Here is a 23046-nt window from a genome sequence, read left to right as displayed (position 1 = left end):
AGTCTCTCTGGATTGCTGTGCATATGGATTGTTGTACATCAAAGGTGATTTAGAAATTGCTAAGTGGCTTTAATTCATTCATTTTTACAAGTGAACACCCAGTACACCGGGTGCTGTTCTAAACAACTGGGATAAACCAGAGACAAGATCTCTGCCCTCCTGGGGCATACACTCTAGCAAGAAAACAAAGCAATAAACAAGTATGCAAAGAAGTGACATTCTACATAGGGATCATTGCAACATTAAAATATAACAGGGCAAGGGGATATAGAGTGACTCAGGAGGCATGCTCTATATATTTAGAAAGGGTGGTTGAGAAGGCATCTCTTGCTAAGTTGGTGACACTTGACCTGAGATCTGAAAAACATGAAGGAGCCGGTCTCGTAAATATGTAAGGAAGGCCCGCTTCACGCAGAGGGAATAGACCTCTGTGTGTCTGTAACAGAAAGCAGGCCAGTGGAACTGTATCACAAAAAGCAGTGGGGAGAAGAATACATGATGCTTTTGGAGAAGACAGCAGTCAGAACCTGTCAGTAGTTGCAGACTGCAATAAAGGAACAAAGAGAGAGTTTGTGGGGGTTGGGCATGTGAGAGATGGGGACATAAACTGGGAAAGAACTCCATTCTCTTTCTAGGATCCTTATCCTATGGCTTGGATCTAGGACCATGCTGGGGCACTCTGTTTGGGTGGCAGCTACTCAAGGACAGAACTAGAGATGAGTAGATTACAGGGAGCAGTCTGAAGATGATCTGTGTCATTTCTTAGCATGGAATTTGATTTTAAACCTGGAATTAACAATCTTTTCTTGGAAGTAGAGAGGGATAGATATTATAAATAAATATAATCTAAAAGCAAAAACAGGACTCAAAATCAAATCTCCCAGCTAAAGGCAGCTAAAGCAAGGCTCCAAATCAAATCTTCAGGTTTAGAGGAAGTCTGTAACAATTAGAGAACAGCCCTGTTCACAGCAGACCAGAGGCCTGGAGAGAAGAATCAGCATGGACCTCAGAGGTCTGCAGCCTGGTTTGCATTAATAGCAGAATTTAAAACAGGGCTTTGGCAAATCAGAGCACAAATAGCTATTTACAAAGCTTTTTTTTTTTTTTCTTAAAGGCACCAAAATCAACATATCTAAACTAGTTGCATCTTCCTATCATCTCTCATCTCTTCTCGTACATTCTTCTGGTAGTAATCTCTGATTTTCTCTCCACAAAGATGGTTACATAATGGTCCCCCTGACCCACCAGCCAAGAAATTAAACCAAACAACAGGCACTTGTCCTTAGCTGGGCCAATCCCAATCTCTCAGAATTAAAAAAAACTGGCACACAGAACAGCATGTGCACAGGCCTGGAGGTAGGATAAGGTTAGGAGCTGAGTTATGTTGGGTGGCATTCCAGAGAGAAGTTCAGCAGGCCCCTGATACTGAGCTTTCACCTAACCCATTTTCCTGATAGTTACCTTTTTTGTTTAAGTTGACCATATTGATTTTCATTGATTATAGTCAAAAGATCCTTAGCTAATATAATCACATATACTTATAGATGTTGCTTTGGAACCATGAATGTTGAAACAGTACAATTAAGGGCAGCATTCATAACCCCAAAATTAATGCAAACAGGTGGAATATTGGATAAAAACTAAAAGATATTGTGTAAAAGCAGAAAGGCTATGGCTAGGACTTGATTACCCAGATATCAAATACAGAGACAGTCCAGCCATTTGGATTCAGGCCATCACTGTATGCTGAGAGTGAAGTAATACAAATGTGTATTCATTCATTACACAAATATTTCTCAAAACACCTGCCCTGTGCCGGGTATAGTTCCAAGTACTAGAAATATAGCAATAAAGAGGAAGAAAAAGGTCCTTGTTCTTTCAGCATTTCCATTTTTGAACTTTAACTGAACAGAAACTTACCCTTCATATTTTCTCGGTAAATTATTTGTAACAGAGGTTCCATCTGATAAAGGTATACTCCATAAATATAGTTCAAAGTAAAAAAAAAAAAAAAAGTTCAAAGTAACTATTCAAGCTAAATGAAAAATCCCCTAGCAATACTGTAGAGACAAATTCAGGACTCACATATACATATCCTAGTATATAAATAAAATGAAAGTTCACAAACTTGAGTATAAGTAGTAATAATAATATTAATAATATAAGCAACTGGTTAAGCACACAGATTCCAAAGGCTTACTTCTCTGAAATCTAATTCAGGAAGGTGTAAGAACTTGGTCTTTGCATTTTTAATGAATCCTCCAAGTCAGGGGTTGGGCAAACTATGGCAAATTCAACCTTCCACCTATTTTTCTAAATAATGTATTACTGGAATATGGCCACACCCATTTATTTACATATTATCTATAGTTCTTTTCCTGCTAAAAAGCAGATAAATCCTTGTAGCAGAGACCATATAGCCTGCAAAGCCCAAAATATTTACTGCTATCTGGCCCTTTATAGAAAAAGTTTGCCAACTCCTGCCTTAAGAGATTCTCACATAGGCTTTCTAATATCTGTAGTGAAAGATTCTTTCACCTCTGCATTTTAATGATTTAAAAGAAATAATTTTATTTTAATACCATAAAAAAGAAAACTCCACAAGTGGCTAAGGGTATGGAAATAAATACAAGGAAACACTGAAATTATTGTTACAAATTAGAGATTATAGTAGCTTAAAACAACTGGCTTTTTGGTTTGGTTCTTTTTTTTTTTTTAAGAGTTGAGGTCTCCCTCTGTCACCCAGGTTGGAGTACAGTGGTGCAATCATAGCTCACTGCAGCCTCAAACTCATGGGCTCAACTGATCCTCCTGCCTCAGCCTCCTGAGTAGCTAGGACTACAGGCATGCACCACCACACCTGGCTTATTTATTTATTTGGTAAAGACATGGTCTCGAACTCCTGGCCTCAAGGGATCCTCCCACCTTGGCCACCCAAAGCACTGGAATTACAAGTGTGAGCCACCATGCCTGGCCTTGTTTCTTAAATTCAAAAAAACATATACTTATCTTAGAAACCATAGAACATTTGGAAAATCACTATTAATAAGCTATACACAGAGATCACCTCCATTAAGTTTCTGACATAGCTCCTTATATTCCACTCTGCTACTGGTTTATTAAATGCAAGAAAACACATCTGGGCATCAAGCTGGGTGACATGATTTTACTCTCCTGGTTGATCTCACCTATAATTCATTGTTTCTATAATACATAATATGAATGATTTACCTATAAGATCTGAGTTCCCCTGCTAAGCTGAGCTACATGCAGGAAAGAATTGTAAAACTCACTCATTTTTATTTTCACAATAACCAGGATCCTGCCTGCTACTTAGTAGGGACTCATAAAATGTTGATAGAATAAGGATAGAGAAAACTACTATACAGTTGTGTTCTTGCATGAGGTCCTACTTGTGGGAACTTTGTGAATTGCTCCCATTCATGAAATACAAGGTGGTACCATTAGGTTGTTACTATTGAACACCTACACACTTTCTCTTGCTCTGTTAAGCTCCCTGTTAGATGTGTCACCATTTAAAATGTGCTTTTTTTTCTTGTTAATGTGAGTTTTGCAAGGTCAACCCACAGTTTCCCAAAATAACGCTAGATCTGGTATTTCCCAGAAATAGCATTTACAAATATGACATTTAATACTGCTTTTTGATTTATGAGATCTATAATTGATGGTGAATAATAATGTAAAGTTCCCATATTTGACCATGAAAATGTACTTTTCTTTCCCCAAGGGAAAGTAGCAGAATATTAAAAATAAGTTATCACTATTCTTTCAGCACACAGCCAAAAATTTTTAAAAATTACATACACGTACATAGGTCCACAATAAAAAAATCTTAGCTCCATCCCACAGGTTTGATTTAGTCACACTGGCCAATGGAGTAAAACTAGAAATCATAAAAACCTGGTGGCTATCTGTGGGAAAACCCAGAGGCCACCACAATTAGATGTGGGTCTGAATCAATATAGAGTAGGTGATTATAAGACTTAGAGAAATGGAAGGGTGAGTAAGATGCATGAATAAAAGTCTGGAGTGAGACAGATGCCCAAGGTAACAATGATGTCATCCATCTAAACTCAAGGCTGACAATACAGATATTTATCTTTTAAATTGATTTTTGTGTCTCTTGGTTTGTACTTATACCACAGTCTCGAGGCTCAGAGAATATAAAGAAATATCTGGCACTTACAAATGGAAGACGACGCAGGAATCATTCAACATTAAATAAGCACAATGATATTTTCTCATCTTTACAGATCCCATTCATTCATGAATTGATTTTTGCACAAAATACAAATTGATTTTTACCAGCCATCAGGCTTCTCACTAAAATTTTAAAAGACCTGAAGCCCATCCTCATGTAGTTTACATTCTACCCAGGAAAAGAGACATTTAAAAAATTATACCTCCCAAGCTGGGCCAAGAGACATGTGCCTGTAGTCTAGCCACTAGAGAGACTGAGGAAGGAGATTCACTTGAACCCAGGAGTTCAAGGCTGTATTATACTATGATCACACTTGTGAATAGCCACTGCATTCCAGCCTGGGTAACACAGCAGGACCCCTCTCTTAAAGAAAAAAAAAAAAAATTACACCTTCCGATGGTTAAAGCCATAACAATTTGAGCAACAAAATAAAGCAGTATTGAATTGTAACACAAAGAATAAAATTAATATCCATGTGTGTCCACACTGATCTAAGTAAGTGATTAAATAAATAAATGGAGAAGAGATAAATCTCCCATACAGAAGAATTCTAAATGATTTATGTGAATATCCTCTTCTCAAGGAGGAGTTTACATTTCACCCCCTTGTGTATGAGTTGTGCTTAGTGACTTGCTTCTAAAGAGTGGAGTATAAAAAGGGAGAAAAAAGTAACTTTAAAGAAGTCTAGCAAACATTACCTCAGCCAAGTGGTCAAAGTTCATATCACCAGCGATAAGTCATATTTATACATACCCTCTGCATCATTTGAGGGAAAGGTACTTCACCTCCATGATCTTTCTCTGAAAACCTATAACCTAAGTCTACCCAGGAAGAAAAAACCAGATATAACCCAACTGATGGAATTTTATAAAATATTTGAGTAGTACTACTCAAGATTTTCAAGGTCTTCTAAAACAAATAAAGTCTGAGAAAATGGCATGGACCAGAGGAAGGCAAGGATACACGATGGCCAAATGCAATATGGTATACCAGATGGAATACGGAACAGGAAAAGGACAAAAGGGGAATACTATTAAAATCCAAATAAACTGTGGAGTTTGGGCAACAGTAATGTGCCAACGTGGGTTCTCTGGTGTAATAAATGCAATAAATGTAATATAGTGATATGAGATATTAACAACACATAAGGCAATAAGAATGAGTAATAATATATAGGGACTATAATATCTTGGCAACTTTTCTGTAAATCTAAAATTTTCAACAATAAAATGTTTATTTTATGAAGTTACATAAATTATCAATCATTTATAGTTATGGTAATATAAATGGCAAGTATAGAATTTTATGACAGCCCTGGGATTTGTGGAGAGCTTTTCCAAGAAAGTGACGTTTATCAGAGGTCTAAAAGATAAGTATAACTTAGGCAAGAAAGCAGGAAAAACAACAATAGTTGTTTCAGGCAGAGAAAGCAGCAGAGGCCTGGAGTGAGATGGAGACCAGCATATATGACAGTGAGATAAACTGGAAACATTCAAAGGATAGTTGATAGGAAGCATCAATAGGTCAACGACTGATGGAGGTAGGGTATGAGAGAGAGGGAAATATCAAACATGATTACTACATTTCTGGTCTGTATAACTTACTGGGATTGTGAGTCCATTAACTGACAGAGAACAAAGAGGAAAGATCAGTAAGTTTGCAATGTGTGATGAGGAAAGAAGATGGTGACATATTTTGGCCTTATTAAAGTTTATTTGACTGTGAAATATCCAAAAAGAATGCCAAGTAGGCAGTTTTACAGATAGGTCTTGTCGGCAGATAACAGATTTGAAAGTCACTGGTGTATAGACAGTAATTGAAACTCCTTGAAAAAATAAGAGTGCCTAGGGAAAGAGAAAATAGTCAATCATAAGAATGAATAGATATTTTATAAAAGAGGGAGGTAAGGCCGGGTGCGGTGGCTCACGCTTGTAATCCCAGCACTTTGGGAGGCCGAGGCGGGCGGATCACGAGGTCAGGAGATCGAGACCATGGTGAAACCCCGTCTCTACTAAAAATACAAAAAATTAGCCGGGCGTGGTGGCGGGCGCCTGTAGTCCCAGCTACTCGGAGAGGCTGAGGCAGGAGAATGGCGTGAACCCGGGAGGCGGAGCTTGCAGTGAGCCGAGATTGCGCCACTGCACTCCAGCCTGGGCGACAGAGCGAGACTCCGTCTCAAAAAAAAAAAAAAAAAAAAAAAAAGAGGGAGGTAAATTATAAATGGTAGAAATAAGGAAATTGAGCAGCATAAGGTTTCCCTGAAACAGACAGATGATCTTCAGAAAAGTAAGAAGAAAGAGCATTCAGTACATGGCAGTGGGCAGACCACAGATCGCGGCAGGCAGAATTTTTGACCACATGATTTTCACCCCCCAGTCTTACTTCTTTGAATGTGTTACACTACATGGCAAAAGGGAATTAAGATTGCAGATGGAATTAATGCTGTAATTAGCTAAATTTAAAATAGGAGATTATCCTGGATTATTTGGGTGAGCCCAAGGCAATCACATTGTCCTTAAAAGTAGGAAAGGAAGTCAGAGGAGCTGGTCAGAGATGTAGAATGATAAAGAGACAGAAGCAATTTGAAGTACGAAAGGACATCTACCCAATATTACTGGCTTTGAAGATAAAGAAAAAGGGCTGTGGCCAGGCGCAGCGGCTTATGTCTGTAATCCTAGCCCTTTGGGAGGCCCAGGTGGACAGATCACTGGAGTCCAGGAGTTTGAAACCAGCCTGGGCAACATAGCAAAACTCATCTCCATTAAAAATACAAAAATTAGCCAGGTGTGGCGGTGCATGCTTGTAATCCCAGCTACTTGGGAGGCTGAGGCAGGAGGATAGCTTGAGCCCGGGAGGCAGAGGTTGCAGTGAGCTGACATCACGCCACTGCACTCTAGCCTGGGCAACAGAGTGAGACCCTGTCTCTAAATAAATAAATACATAAAAGAAATAGAGGTCATGAAACAAGGAATGTGAGTAACCTCAAGAAGCTCGGAGTGGTCATCGTTAAGAACACAGTAGCTCATTCTTAGACAAACAAAGAATTGAATGCTGCCACCAACTTGCATGAGCAACAAGCTGATTTCTCCCTTACAGCCTCCAGTAAAGAACATAGCCAATGTGCCCCACTAATACTTTGATTTTAGACTGGTGAGTTCCTTACTGTATTTCCAGATCACAAAACTGTAAAATAATAAATTGTGTTGTTTTAACCTGTTAAATTTATGTTAGTTCCTGATGGCAGCAATAGAAAATTAATGTAACATCTAAATAGATATATCTCCACATTAGAAAAAGAAAAAAAGTCCATCACTGGATAAGGGATTTTTTAACAAATTTACAAAAGATAGAAGTGGAAAGGGGTGGAAGCTTAGTAACTGATTAAGAAGATCAGACACAGCTATAAATTATTGTACTTTGGGAAAGAAATATAGACAGAGGAATACAGACTTTAGTCTCAAAAAAAATCAAGGAATGAAAAGGAAATGGCTAATACTCAGATCTGAATGTATGAAGAATTATTCAGATTCTGTTTCCAGAAGAGTAGATCCTGCTCCTATTCCCACTCAGCAGAAACTACCAGCCCAGAAAAAAGAGTGTATTTGTATTGTTTACATTCTGCTCTTTAAAAAATTTTAAATGAAACCTGCAAAATTCACAAACCCAACCCACCTCCACAGAAATCAGACTCTAATGTATTTCCTCTTTCTTAATAATGAATATACAATGAAGGATCACAGTGAAGGACTTTGTGGGGAAAGTAAGCAACATGAAAAGCAACATCAAAACAGGAGGGAAATCAATAATAGATGAAATACAAATAATTCAAGAAATAAAAGAACTTATAAGCAATTTAAAAATAATGGAAATCTTTAGAAATACACAAGAATATGTTGTATCTATACAAGGAGAAGCAATATAAAATTAACCAACATAAAGCAAAGAACTTCAAGAAACTAAAAAAATTTTAGAGTTTGTTAAAAGAGGAAATTCTACTTCATATAATGGCGTATCATGTAAAAAGAATCAACACTTGTAGAAAGAACTAAAAAAGCTCTACAAATATTTTTAAAGGCAACTAAAAATGATGAAAGACATCAAGCTAAAGATCCTAAGTGCCCAAAATATCCCAAACGTACAATAAAGTATTAAAGGGATAAGATACAGGATAAAAAGGAATTCAGAGGAGTAAGCCTAAAATTTGAGATCACATTGACCTTGGAAAGTTTAGTGATTCCAGAAAAGGTAGTTGAGAGGCTAAACAAAGGTGTGACAATCTACTAAATCTTAGAGGACATAAATTTAAGTCCAGAACTCACCAAAGAGGGGGTTATAACAAAATGCTACATGTAGGATTGAGACTCCAAGATGTTATAACTCAGAAATAAAAGGAAGCATAAAATATTCCTAGATAACATAAAAGTCCACACTTGAATCATTTCAATCCCAGAATTTTGATTAAACTGATCCAATATAGCAATACTGTATAGCAATGCTCCCTGTCATTTGAAAAATGACTTGTTAATTTCAAACAACATACTAGGCCTCACATTGTTTCTGAGAATTTTAACACAGAATATCTGACATGCAATTAAAAAATGACTAGGCATGTGAAGAGACAAGACAATCTGACAAAAATCAAGATGACACAGATGAACCTATAGGCAATACAAATAATGTGTTATCCAAAGCAGATATTAAAGTAAACATACTTAACATATTCAAGTAAGAAAAAGGTGACTTTGAGAACTTTTTAAGCCACTACCTACCATTTAGAACTAAGAAATATGATGGTAGTTTGAAATCCAAATGTAGCTGTAATCATATTAAATGGAAGTGAATTAATACTACAATTTTAGAAGACAAGTATTTTCAGTCTGGACTAAAACATGCTGCTTAAAAGAAACCTTAAATATAAAGATATAGAAAGTTTGAAATGAATGAGAGATACATTATGCAAACACTAACCAAAAGAAAACCAATGTAGTTAAATTAGCACCATAAAAAAGTACTATTAGATACAAAGGAAAATGAAATATGTTTAAAATAAAAGTCAAATAGACAAATCGACATGCTGGGAGATTTTAGCATATTTTCCTCAGTAAATGCCACACAAGCAACAAACACTTAATCACATGACTTCAAGTACATACAAACCCTTGATGATAATCGATCAGAGGAGTCTCAACAAATTTCTAGTATTAAAATCTGAGTATGTACTATACCCATAGTGGAATTAATCCAGAAATCCATAATAAACAATAAACAGATAACATCTGTGTGTTTGACAAGTATTACACTCATAAGTCAAAAAGGAAATCAAATGGAAAACAAAAAATTATTTTATTTGGATGATAATAAAACTGGTAAAGACTAAAGCATAATATGCTGAGAGGAAAAACTATAGTTTTCAATATATAAAAGAAAACAAAATCAATAAGCAACCAACCACTTCAAAAATTAGAAAAAGAAATAAAAGTTAAACTCAAGGAAATTTTTAAAAAGGTAACTGCAGAAATTATTTAAATAGAAAAAATGTGCAGAACAAAGAGGTTCAGTAAATTCAAACGAATAATGCAGGAATTTTTTTTTTTTTTTGAGACGGAGTCTCGCTCTGTCACCCAGGCTGGAGTGCAGTGGCATGATTTTGGCTCACTGCAAGCTCCACCTCCCGGGTTCATGCCATTCTCCCGCCTCAGCCTCTCCGAGTAGCTGGGACTACAGGCGCCCGCCACCACGCCGGGCTAATTTTTTGTATTTTTAGTAGAGACGGGGTTTCACCGTGGTCTCGATCTCCTGACCTCGTGATCCACTCGCCTCGGCCTCCCAAAGTGCTGGGATTACAAGCGTGAGCCACCGCGCCCGGCCAATGCAGGAATATTAAAGGAGACTTCAAATATATTATAATAGGATTTTCCATTATAAAAATAAAAATGGAAAATTTAGGTACAAGGGACTAGCCAAACATACACAATTGACATATAAGTAAATAGAGTATTTGAATAGTCATAAAATAATTTTTAATAAATCTAATCCATAATTTAAAACCTCCCCTTGCCCTCCACACACACCTGCAGGCACAGATAATTTTATCAGTAAACTGTTCCAAAACTTTAAGGAAGAAATAACACCACATTCTTCCAGAAAAGAGAAAACACTGAATAACTCATTATGTGGGTATACCTTGGTGCCAACTCTAATAAGAGAATTTCAAGATAGGAAAATTACAAACTAGTCTTATTCATAAACATAGAGACTAAAATCCTAAACAAATGTAAGAAATAAATCCAGAAATAAGTTAAGGATGAGTTCAATTTATTTCAGTTATGGGACTCTTCAAAAAAAATTTTAATTAAAACTGAAACTATATACTCAGTAGCATAGCTAAAATTACAAAACTGTGGACACCAAGTATGGACAAGGAATTGGAGTGACCAGCACTCTCATACAGTACCAGTAGGACTATACATTGGCACAATCACCCTGGAAAACTGTTCAATATTGAGTATTAAATTTGACTATATTTATATGTTATCCTATCGCATATAAATGGCATATAAAGCTTTCCCTATGAATAGGAAAAACAGCCATAATAAAAACACTATTAAACATGGTCAAAACTGGACACACCTAAACACTCATCAAGAGTAAAGTGGTAAGTAAATTGTCATATATATTCACAGTCATGGAGTAGATACTGTACAGCAGTAAAAATCAACAAACTAAAGTTATAAACGACATTGTGAATCAATCTCACAAACTTAAGTTTCAATAAAAAGGCCAGTCACAAAAGAATCTATACAATATCATGACATTTTATATAGCATGAAAACAGGCAAAATGAAATAATAACATTGATAGAAATCAAGATAGAGACTACCTTTAGGGAAGAAGGTTGGATTGGGGTTGGGGTTGGGGGCTTGCTTGCTATAATTCTAATGTGCTGGCATTATTTTATTTCTTCATCTGGGGGTTCAGAACTAGAATATGTTCATTGAGCATTTTCTATATGAGGGTTTTAATTAAGAAAATAAATAAAGGTTCCTGACTTTTAACAGCATTCTTAAAAATAATGGAGTAATAATGTGAACCTAGTGTCTGAGTAATTTTATAAAACAATTCTATGAAGAGTGAATGAGAACCAGAAGCCTAGACAAAGGAAAGAAGCTAAGAGGCTGTGTGTAATAAACAATAATTCATTTATCAGAGATCAAATACTGGGGGGTGACTATGAAGATGGAATTGCTTATAACATCATTATATGAAGGTTAAAACATACTTTTATATGACAGTCATAATTTCCAGCTGATTTTTTTCTAATGTTAAGACCAGAAGTTGTAAACTCTGAGTTTTATAACTATTTAAAGGAGATAGATAGCATTACATGATAACAAGAAACACTTAGTCAAAACATAACCATTTACTAATTTAGTGATCATGACCACACTGCTCAGGTTCTCCAGGCCTCTGTTTTCTCATCCTCACATCTGGGAGGATGAAATGAGATAATCTATGTCAGCTGTCGAGCTGAATGTCTGGTACATAAGAAGCATCCCTTACATGTAAGCTACATTATCATCATAGGAAACTGACTAAAGTCATATTAGTTTAAACACATTTTTAGTGTAATATTTTAATAAAATATTTCATCTAAATGTTTATTTAAAAAATCTGACAGTAACACAGTGATCTTAAAATAATTAAGGGAGATCTCTGATCAGATGCTGCCCTGGAGATAAAGGTAGGCAATGACAAAAGTGACAAAGTGACAATTTCAGTCCAAATTTGCCAGTAAAAAATGTGATACTTTTTTTAACACGCAGTTGCTTTTCCTAGTACTAATTTCAGAGTTATATTTATATAATAAAAAAGAAATTGTATTATTAGAGAGCATAATACATCTGCCAACAAAATGAGGGGCAAATGTCACACTACCAGGTTACAATACTACAAACATTTTAGCAAATATTGGATGTGACTAAAACTTTTTAAGCATTTTGGACTTTTAAAAAAATTGTAAGCAAAATATTTTAATATCCTTCAATTTTACAATAAACACTTCCACTAAAATTCTCCCTTTACCATTTTAACTTAAACTTAATCCAAAATTACCAATATCTACTTAAGCATTACATAACAGATTTTTATTTTTAAATTTTATGAATTTTATAATAGGATCAATCTATGTCAAAAAGGGTTAGGTTTGCATTCTAAAAATCAATTAAGTACTGGTTCCAACATTTAGCCTTTTTTTTTGTGACTGAAAAGTCCGCGTATGTCTGAGAGAAATATATGTGTGTATGTATGCATACACATGCACACGTACACATACGCAAGATTTGTTGTAGGCTTCTTTTGCCTAACTTTGTTATTCTTTTCCACGGTTAATAGGCTTCCTCAGAGAAAGAGTGGCACTCATTTAATTTTCTTCTTCTGGCTTTTTTACTCTTCTCTTGAAACCATTGCTTATTTTCCAGAGCCTATTAAATAGGCTGAGTTGCAAAATGTTAGTCACAGTAGATCATTAGGTTGTTTTAATAATTTTTCTGCTCAATCTGCCTTACAGGAAAATATAGTCTTTCCCTTCAAATACTTTCTATTTGGGTTCAGGATAATCCACTCCTTTTTTTATTTTTATTTATTTATTTTTTTTTTTGAGACGGAGTTTTGCTCTTGTTGTCCAGGCTGGAGTGCAATGGCGTGATCTCAGCTCACCGCAACCTCCACCTCCTGGGTTCAAGTGATTCTCCTGCCTCAGCCTCCCGAGTAGCTGGGATTGATTACAGACATGTGCCACCACGCCTGGCTAATTTTGTATTTTTAGTAGAGATGGGGTTACTCCATTATTGGTCAGGCTGGTCTCCAACTCCCAACCTCAGGTTATCCACCTGCCTCGGCCTCTGAAAGTGTTGGGATTACAGGCGTGAACCACTGCACCTGGCCCCAGGATAATCTACTCTTAATACAACAGAATGAATTTGAATTCCATAAAATACAGAAACCTTTGAATTTTGGTCCTCAAATGCAGTTGCTATTTACCATAATTCTACAAAATTTTATATAATTGAACAAAACATTGTTTATTCTGCCCTGAAACCAAGCTTAGCCCCTGTCAAAAGATTTGTTTCCTCTCTATAATTCCACACAGGTTAAACTACAAACACAAGTACAAATAATGCTATAAATTAACATCAGTATGGTGATGGGCTGGAATTATACCTTCTACTCATGAACAACTATGATTATTAGAAGCAAACATAACTTTGGGAGGCCGAAGCAGGAGGATCACTTGAGGCCAGGAGTTGGAGACAAGCCTGGACAACACAATGACATCCTGTCTCTACAAAAAGTAAAAAAGATTAGTGGTGCGTGGTAGTACATGTCTGTAGTCCCGGCTACCCAAGAGGCTGAGGTGGGAAGATTGCCTGTGCCCAGGAATTTGAGGCTCCAGTGAGCCATGGGTGCTGAGCAAAACCTCTGTCTCAAAAAAAAAAAAAAAAAAAGCAAATCTTTAGGTTAACATTTCCAAAACCGTTAACTTCATCCATAAGCAGTATGCAAACTGACTATCTGAAATACTTGCTATAAGAAAAGCTTGATATTTAAAGTGGAATAGATGGATGCCTTTCCTAAATATGAGGACAGGAAGATAAGCTGTAAGAAAACCAAAAGGGAATTTCCTTTCACTTTAATAAGGAAGTTATATGATGTAGCCCAAGGGGACATACTATCCTTAGAGAACTCTACTAGGCTTCAGCATAACCCCCAAATCTACACTTGCAAATGTTAATTTGTAATTTGAATACCATGAAAATTAAATCATCACCCCAGGCAGGATGATTTACTGGCAAGGGAGCAAAAATTGAAGGCTAAGGGCTATTTTCTGTGGTTGCCATTAGTCAATTATAGTCAGTCAAAGGAAGCTTATATTACCTGTTATAAAATTGCTTCCCCAGAAGACAAATGCTTTAAAAAAAAAAAACAGAACAATAAAGCATTCGAGCATGTAAACTACCAAAATGCTATTTATTTACTCACCGCTTTTGTAGAAAATTTTTTCACCTACCAGTTTAATATAATTTTATGCTTTCCTATCAAATTCCCACTCCACTATAGTATCTTTCTATTAGAGTTTTCTGGAAAGAGGAGTTAATTCTTAGCATTTTAACCTCAGTCTGGTTTATCTGCTAAAACTTAGTAGGAAGTAACAGATACCAGGCACTTGTGGCTAAGGAGAGGAAGGAATGTAGGGGCCTAAGATAAAAAATTATAACAAGAGTAGAGAGGGGTGAAAAGACCCCAAGATACATCTAATCGATCTGAGTTTTGCCTAGCTGGTAACCTGCTGGTAACCTGTTTCTCTGACTCATGCCAGCTCCGAACAGCAACTTCTTGTTCAGTAGCTCATGGCAAAACTGGGTCAAGCATATCTTGGCCAAGTTGTTGCTGACCACAGCTTTGACCAATAGCCTGGAAAAGGAAGTCACCCACTCATGTTCAGCTCAACTCCCAAGAAACCAAAGAAACAGGATAAGGTCTGGTTCTACCTGGGAAGATCCTACAGCAGCCACAGAATAGCAGCCATGGTACAAGGTTCCACATGAGGTCTGTGGGGATAAGAAAGTCAGGTTGAAGAAGGAAGGACTCTCCATGGGAGTTTGGGTGAAAAGCAAGAGCCACTACCTCCAGCTCTCTCTTTGTTACTACTCTGAGTAGAGGTCTACAGCTTATCATTTATTAATCGAAGTTTTGTCTAGTTAAACCACAAAAAAAAGTTTCGATAGCAAGATATTATTTTGTGACCTTTCGTCATGATACAGAACACTGCAAAAGGAAACCAAAATTCATTAGTTAAAATACAGTAGCATTGGCTATGAACTTTTAAATAAATTCAGTCTTTGTGAATTGTTACCCAGTACTTAAAAGGACAATAAATCTTACTTCCTTTGTAAACAACCTACAAGAGTATTAATAATATTAGTGGGTTACTACTGGTTTTAGCACAAACTGATCTGAATTCTATATTTATTGGTATAGCTTGGAGGTCACATAATTAGGGGTTTTTTTATGGTTTCCTAGTAACCATTTTCTATCAGAAGCATTAGCCATATTTCACATATGCTCATCTAAGTTACCAAGCCTAAAAGAGCTCTCCTCTTGCTCATTAGACATAATGCTGCCTAGCTCAGGTTTTCTTTTCCATACATTCTTTTCATCATTTTCACCTGTGAATTCTGGTCAACCATCCACGATTTAATTACCAGCACCCTGGCACTGACACGGTGAGTGCCTCTTTTGATAATGCAACACTTCCCTGGGGCAAAATGCCAAGGAGTTGTCAGCACAAAGGCACCTACTCTTTGATGGCAATGCAGCAAATGTCACAACACAACAAATGTGATTCAGCCTTAACATTTTTATAAAAACTAACCCCATTTGAGGTGTGTATGGCCATACACAACCTCAGAGAGTGAGAAAGAACACACGAACCGGACTCCGTAGTGTCAGTGTGTGCATTTGCATACACGTGTGTGCTTCTGGGAACACATGCAGACTCTCTTTCAATGGCAATGATCTAGCTACCACCTGGCAGAATAAGACCCATCCAGGGACAAGGAAAAATCAATTTAGAAAGTCTTATCACCTGAAAATAGGTGATTTCAAACACCATGAAGCCAGTTTAACAATACTTTTGACTAATCAACAAAATGAAGCGCTATGTAAACTATTTTTAAAAAACTCATTAATGCCTCAACAACAACATTAAATTCAGTTGATATGAAAGAAAATTAATTAGAGCAGATGTTTATAACCTACAGTTTATAAGACTATTAAGGCCTATATGCAGAGATCAACCAATTTGTAAATATAATGGGTCAGCTGCACAGAGGCAGACAGCAACTAATCAGAAAGAAACTCTCAATTAAAAGTTTATGAGTAATTTGATTATTTTTTAAAACTATATTTTGTAACTAATTTTAAAAGTTAAATTAAAATTTTGAAGGCAAATACAAATGTATAATATCTCATGAATTTTATTTCTTCACAAATATATTCACTGAAGCAATTTCCCTTTCAGTTAATGACAGTTCTATTTCATATTAAATTAAAAGAGTAAGGCAGTATATGTTGATGGGATTGTCACTGAGTAGTTCACTTGAAATACTGTAGGAAAAATGGGAGCAGAACTGCATGCACATTTTCTGGGATATGAAATGAAAAAAGCTTTATTGTCTTCTTTCTCATTAGCAAGGGTTAAGAAATGGACATGCTGAGTTAATCAAAATCTCTGAGATTCAACAAGTATCTGCAAGGAATCCTGGGAATGGAAATCTACTAGACTAAGATCTCAGAAAAGGCAGGCACTTGAGCTCTACTGCCATCTTTCTATACCAGAAAATCTGAGTTTAAGGACAACACAATTTGTAGCAAAACTGAAGGTGGATAAAACCATGTGTGACTCCCGAGTATAGTTATATCTAAAGCTGGTTCCACTTCCAGGGCCATCATTTATGTGAGCCAATAAATACCCTGCAGCTATTTGAATTGGACATTTTTAACTTGGAACCAGAGTTCTGCATGGCACATCACTGCATATTCAATTTAGAAAATAAAAAACAATTTGAAAAATCTCTTGTGAACAAGGAACTTGCTGATCATCCCATTTAAGTAAGTACACAGTAAGGATTGTTATTCCCATTTTATAGACATAAGAAGAGAGGTGGTGTAGAGAAAATCGTAACTGAAATAGAGAGGCCAAACCTTAAATTTAGTGTAATGTTATACATAATCTTATTTTCTAATATCTTCCATCAACTGTTTTTCAGGTTCATAAATCATATGAATGAAAGTGGTGAGTATATATAAGCTCAAAAACTAAAGGTGGGCGGGCTTGGTTGCTACCACCTGTAATCCCAGCACTTTGGGAGGCTGAGGTGGGCGGCTACCTGAGGTCAAGAGTTTGAGATCAGCCTGGCCAGCATGGTGAAACCCCAACTCAACTAAAAATACAAAAATTAGCCGAGCATGGTGGCATGTGCCTGTAGTCCCAGTTACTTGGGAGGCTGAGGCAAGAGAATCACTTGAACCCAGGAGGTGGAGTTTGCAGTGAGTGGAGATCACACTGCTGCACTCCAGCCTGGGCAACAGAGCAAGACTCCATCTCAAAAAAATCAATCAATCAACCAATCAAATCAAATCAAGTCAAAACTAAAGGCAGACAAATAATGCAAATGACTTAATTTATGGTAGAATGAAATTATTTTATCAAAATTTGTTCTAGCTCAGCTGTAATTATTTCACCTAATACTATCAACAAGGAAATAAAATGTGCTGGGGACTCTATTTATGTAATATGTCATTACATTTCTATCCCAAGAAAATTTTAGAGATGGAAACTCACAAATATTTCAAGGAGTTAAATCTCCCTAGCAAGTAAAAAATCTTTCTCTGTTTCTTTTAGAAATAATTTCCTTGCTTCTTTATTTTATCCTTTGGTTTCAATGTTTTCTGGTGATAGCTGATGTCATCAAGGTTGGCACTAATTGATGATAAAGGAACATTTTTAAACAGCAACGAAAACACATTCTAAAGAATGCTTTATAGCTTTCAGTAATCTAATTCGTGGGAAATGGAGAGAGGAGTACCACAGAGTGCTTTTCAATAATTTATGGTGGAGATTCATCTTCTAAATTTAGAAACATAATTTGTGACCCAACTGTGCTGTGAATCTATTTGTGTAATTAGATGGTTGGCCACATCCCCAACCCAGTCCATTCTTGCACTGTCTTCTGGGTGTGCAACAGATTTTGTGCTTCAATCCATCCTTTGGAAAATGATTAAATAAAAATGGAAAATGATTAAATAAAAATCATTCATTTATATTTTTAAAATACGATTATAATCAACACTGAGACCTGGCTGGCAGATTCTCACTGTAGAGAACTGTTCCTTCTCAGTTTGGAAAAAAAGATAAACACCAGTAACAAAATTCTTTTTTCATTTCATTTAAATGCTGTAATTATACAGGATTCTTCAATTGTGTAATGAAATCAATGTCCTGGCTAAAATTTCACAAAAAAGTGAGAAAAAGGGACAAGGATATCATAGCCATAAATACTTCCAGTAAAAGTTTTACAGGATTCTTTGGGTTTGACTTAACTTTTTTTTTAAAAGCTATTTCAAATATCAACTTGAACTTAAACTGAAAAAACAGAAGTCATTTTATCTTTATTTACATGACTATATACAAGCTACAGAATATTAAGTTTCTTAGAGCAAACAGGAAGATATCTGGCTTTTTTACTATGCTTATTTCCATGTCCCTGACTCCTTTTTATTATCCAAATATTGGGCTTTAAATAAAGTAAAAAAAAATTCAGTTTTCAAGGAGAAAAAAGAAAGAAAAAATCAAGACAAAAGGCAGCTGTGAATTATGTGAGACCTGTGTGTTCAGAGACAATTTATTAGAAATCAGTTAAGATGACAGTAAATTCTGACACCATCCTCCTCCATTTTTAGGTAAGATAAAGCTTTTATTTTGAATATTTTCATCAGCAAGAGCCAAGATACACAATGAAAATTAATTTATGATGTTTTCCTTTACAAAGCTATAGAAAAATAATTATATTTAACCCCATAATTAGAACAACAAAACTGTTAAATAAAACTCATATAATTGGTTAATTATCCAATGCCACATTTTTTAGGATAAATGCTGAAAATAACAGGTGCATAACAAGGTATAAGATAATTTTGTTTAATTAGGGAATTAAAGAAAGTTTCTTGCTGTTCACAGGTTCTTCACATGGTGAGCAATAAGAAAAGTAAATAAATAAATTTTATTTTACCTTATAATGATGTTATGTTTCTAAGTTGCTTTCAAGAATATATTATGTTGAGCTTACTCTAACATAAAGAAAGGATTTGGAACTAGAAACCCAAGTATTTGGGTTTGACTTCCAACTCCACTGGCTTTGTAAACTAGAGTAACTTGTCTAAATTTTCTGAGCCAAAGTAGCCTTACACAGAAAGTGGAGACAGTACTTGACCTATTTATATTACCAAGTAAAGTATCTGAAAACATAACGCTTTGCAAATTTTAAAGTGCTATTCAAATATAAAACACTGCTATTATAAAGTATTCTAGAGTTTTAATCTTAAAATTGGAGTGACCTACCCAAAATTATAAGATTAATTACACTGTCCAAGAAGAACTTCAATTTTTTGAGCCCAAAAATAAAAAAATCTCTGATTTTGTAAATCTCCAGTATTTTGATAAGATTAATAAATGTATCAGACAATTCCTAGATCTTTTTTGTTACATCTAAGCTGGCTTTTAGTAATTCCATAATTAACACTTTAGAAAATTTTAGCAATTCCATAATTATTAATTTAGGCAATTATACTTTGGAATAATATGTCTGTTTTCACATTAGATTATGAGGCTCTCAGTGCATAATCTAATTCCGAGAATATCTTGGTACTTGCTAAATAAATATTTCTGCAACTGAATTGAAAAGGAACAATTTCCCCATTTATTCAAGGCTCGTGAGTCCCTTCCCTTTTGTCGGCAGGCAATTTTTTTTTTTTTTTTTGGAGACAGAGTCTGGCTCTGTCCCCCAGGCTGGGGGGCACCATCTCAGCTCACTGCAAGCTCCACCTCCCAGGTTCACGCCATTCTCCTGCCTCAGCCTCCCGAGTAGCTGGGACTACAGGCACCCGCCACCACGCCCTGCTATTTTTTTTGTATTTTTAGTAGAGACAGGGTTTCACTATGTTGGCCAGGATGGTCTCGAACTCCTGACCTCATGATCTACCCACCTCGGCCTCCCAAAGTGCTAGGATTACAGGCTTGAGCCACCGTGCCCAGCCGTCTGTAGGCAATTCTAAATGTGACTCTGGTTTTCATCTGTAGCTTGCTTTAGCAAGTGTATTGTTTGATTTAGATCATATTTATAAATATTGATAATTTAGTTCCAGATACCTGCATAAAATATCTGGCTTTTACTTATTTGTAATAATCTATAGAAAAATTTTGGAAAATAATGTAATCTCTATAGACAAATTATGAAAAACAAAATAAGTTATGATATTATATAGTATTAATGAACTAGCTAAACTAAATGGTTAAGGGAAGCTTTAGACAAAGATTAGCAAATATGTGGCACTTGTGTCACCACAACCTCCCAGTCACTAGTTTAGGCACTCCCAGATAAGCACTACTAATTCTTTTCCAACAAACCTCAGCCTCTTTCTTAACACAATACTCTAGGCAGCTACTGTTAATACTGTGAATTTAACATCCAAGGAAAAAAATACTTGCCTATTTATGTCTTAGGCTATTATGTGCTTGCAGCAGCCTATTAATGTATGTCCTTGATCTGTTTAACTAAATGGATTTTAGCTCCAGAATTAAATTCCTCCCCCACTTTTTTTAATCAATGCTGACCTTTGTGTACTTATCATCATTACACCTGGAAATAGGTTAATACTTTAGAATTAATAAAGTATAAGAAATACATAAGAAGTAAGTGAATACCTTCAGTAAATAAAAAGATAAATAGCACATTCCAGTCTTTTGAAACCACAGGCACATACAAAGCAATTTTTACCCTAACTACACAATTAGAGAAGTTCCTAAGGAAAATTCTGATTAGAAGATATAAATTCATTCAATGAATACTTTATAATTTATTTTATAAAAAGTATCACAGGAATGAGAAAAAAGCAAAATCATGGTAACTTACATTGGGAAAAAAAGGTAACATTTTATTGTTCCCTTGATAGAGCATCCTAGTTTATATTATGTATGTCCAAGTTTATATTATTGTATTAGTCTGTCCTAATGTTTCTACTAAAGATATACCCGAAACTGGGTAATTTATAAAGGAAAGGAGGTTGAATGGAGTCACAGTTCCACATGGATGGAGAGGCCTCACAATCACAGTGAAAGGTGAAGGAGGAGAAAAGGCACATCTTACATGGCAGCAGGCAAGAGAGCGTGTGCAAGGGAACTGCCCTTGATAAAACCATCAGATCTTGTAAGACTTATTCACTATAATGAGAACAGCATGGGAAAAACCTGTTCCCATGATTCAATTACCTCCCACTGAGTCCATCCAATGACATATGGGGATTATGGGAGCTACAATTAAAGATAAGATTTGGGTGGGGACACAGCCAAAACATATCAATTATATATTGATGCATCTAAGTCTGCATCTTATAAGACTGTTCACATGCTCTTTCTCTTTCTCTATGCAAATGGCAGGTCTTCCCACCTGTAGTTTCCCACAAAGGTCCTTTGACAAATCAAGCCCACACTCCAGGTTGTTACCCTCAATTGGAAGACAAGAGCCTCAACTTCCCAGGCTCACTTCTGATATTTCTGCTTGTTTCCTCAGAGTGTCATACGCGTATGTGTTCTTACTGACATATCCTGGACAATGCTCCTGCTGCCACTTCTATGTTATCCTTGGGCCACATTCTTAGTGCTCATTGTGGTTGTTCCTGGTCTTGAAATATCACTACAGAAGGCTCAGGGAGTGTGTGGCTACCACAGTTCAGCCTAGGACTCAGGTCACTTTGCTGTTGACCTTGGAACTCTATCTTGATAATCTGCCCAATGGCCACTTAAACTGCCCTGGCTAGCATCTCAAGGCTGCTGACTGAAGTTCAAATGCTGACTCCAGACTTCAGATGGATCCCACAGCAAAGTTACTTGAGACCTAATACTTTAGTGAAGCATCTGTTTTAGGTTCCACACAGTCCTTAACATCTGGGATATGGATCTACCATAACGATGGCTGAACTGGGGCAGATTTAGGTGAAATTACCATGCTGTTCCCAAAGCCATAATTCCCCTAGTTTCCAGGTGCCCTTTAATTCCAGGTCACTGAGCCAGACTCTTTGAGTGAACTTTTTCCTAGGGACCACAAACTCCTTCCTAAAATGTGCTGCCTGTTCTCCAAGCCATCTTACATCACACAGTTCACCAAATATGCCAATAGGGCTGAAAAGCAAATGTTTCCCCCCACCCAACCCCCGCCAAAGCACCTCTATATCCACATAAATCAGTGGATACAAATAATATCCACATAAATCAGTGGATACCTCTATATCCACATAAATCAGTGGATACGATGCATCAGTGGATGCATTATATCTGGGAAATCCATATGTCAGATGTGTACTGTATAATTTCTACTCCTGGACAATTGAGATTCACCATTATTTATGTATATCTAATGTAATCCAATATACTCACCTATATGTACGCATATATATATATATACATATATATATACACACACACACACACACACGCACGCACATATACATGTGTCTTGGGCCATTCAGCCTGCTATAACAAAAATATCTTAGACTGGGTAATTTATAAACAACAGAAACTTACTTCTCACAGTTCTGGGGGCTGGGAAGTCCAGAATCAAGGGGCTAGCATATTTATGTCTGGTGAGGGCCCATTCCTCATGGATGATGCTTTCTCTGTGCCCTCACATGATGAAAGGGCAAAAGGGCCCACAAGCTCCCTCAGGCCTGTTTCGTAAAGGCACTAATCCATTCTTGAGGGCAAAGCCATTCTGACCTAATCACTTTCCAAAGACCTTACCTCTTAATACCACCACAATGGTGATTAGGTTCCAACATAAATTTTGGAGGGGCACAAACTTTCAGACCACAGCAATATGTATATGTATACATAACCTATATGTGAACATATATCCACGCAGAAACACGTATGACATTTGACATCTACTACTCTTTTCCCTTTGACACTGTCTCCCTCATTTTCTATGTCTTGT

General features: G+C 36.3%; 1 protein-coding gene across 4 annotated transcripts in view; it reads right to left on the bottom strand.

Moving 5' to 3' along the window:
• Window positions 1-23046, bottom strand: part of HDAC9 (histone deacetylase 9) — a 906822-nt gene that overhangs the window by 518293 nt on the left and 365483 nt on the right. The window lies entirely within an intron of this gene.

Source organism: Nomascus leucogenys, chromosome 11 (assembly GCF_006542625.1).
Source record: "Nomascus leucogenys isolate Asia chromosome 11, Asia_NLE_v1, whole genome shotgun sequence".
NCBI classification, from domain to species: Eukaryota; Metazoa; Chordata; class Mammalia; order Primates; family Hylobatidae; genus Nomascus; species Nomascus leucogenys.
The sequence above is the reverse complement of the archived record's forward strand: the minus strand, read 5'-3'. Positions and strand labels throughout refer to the sequence as shown.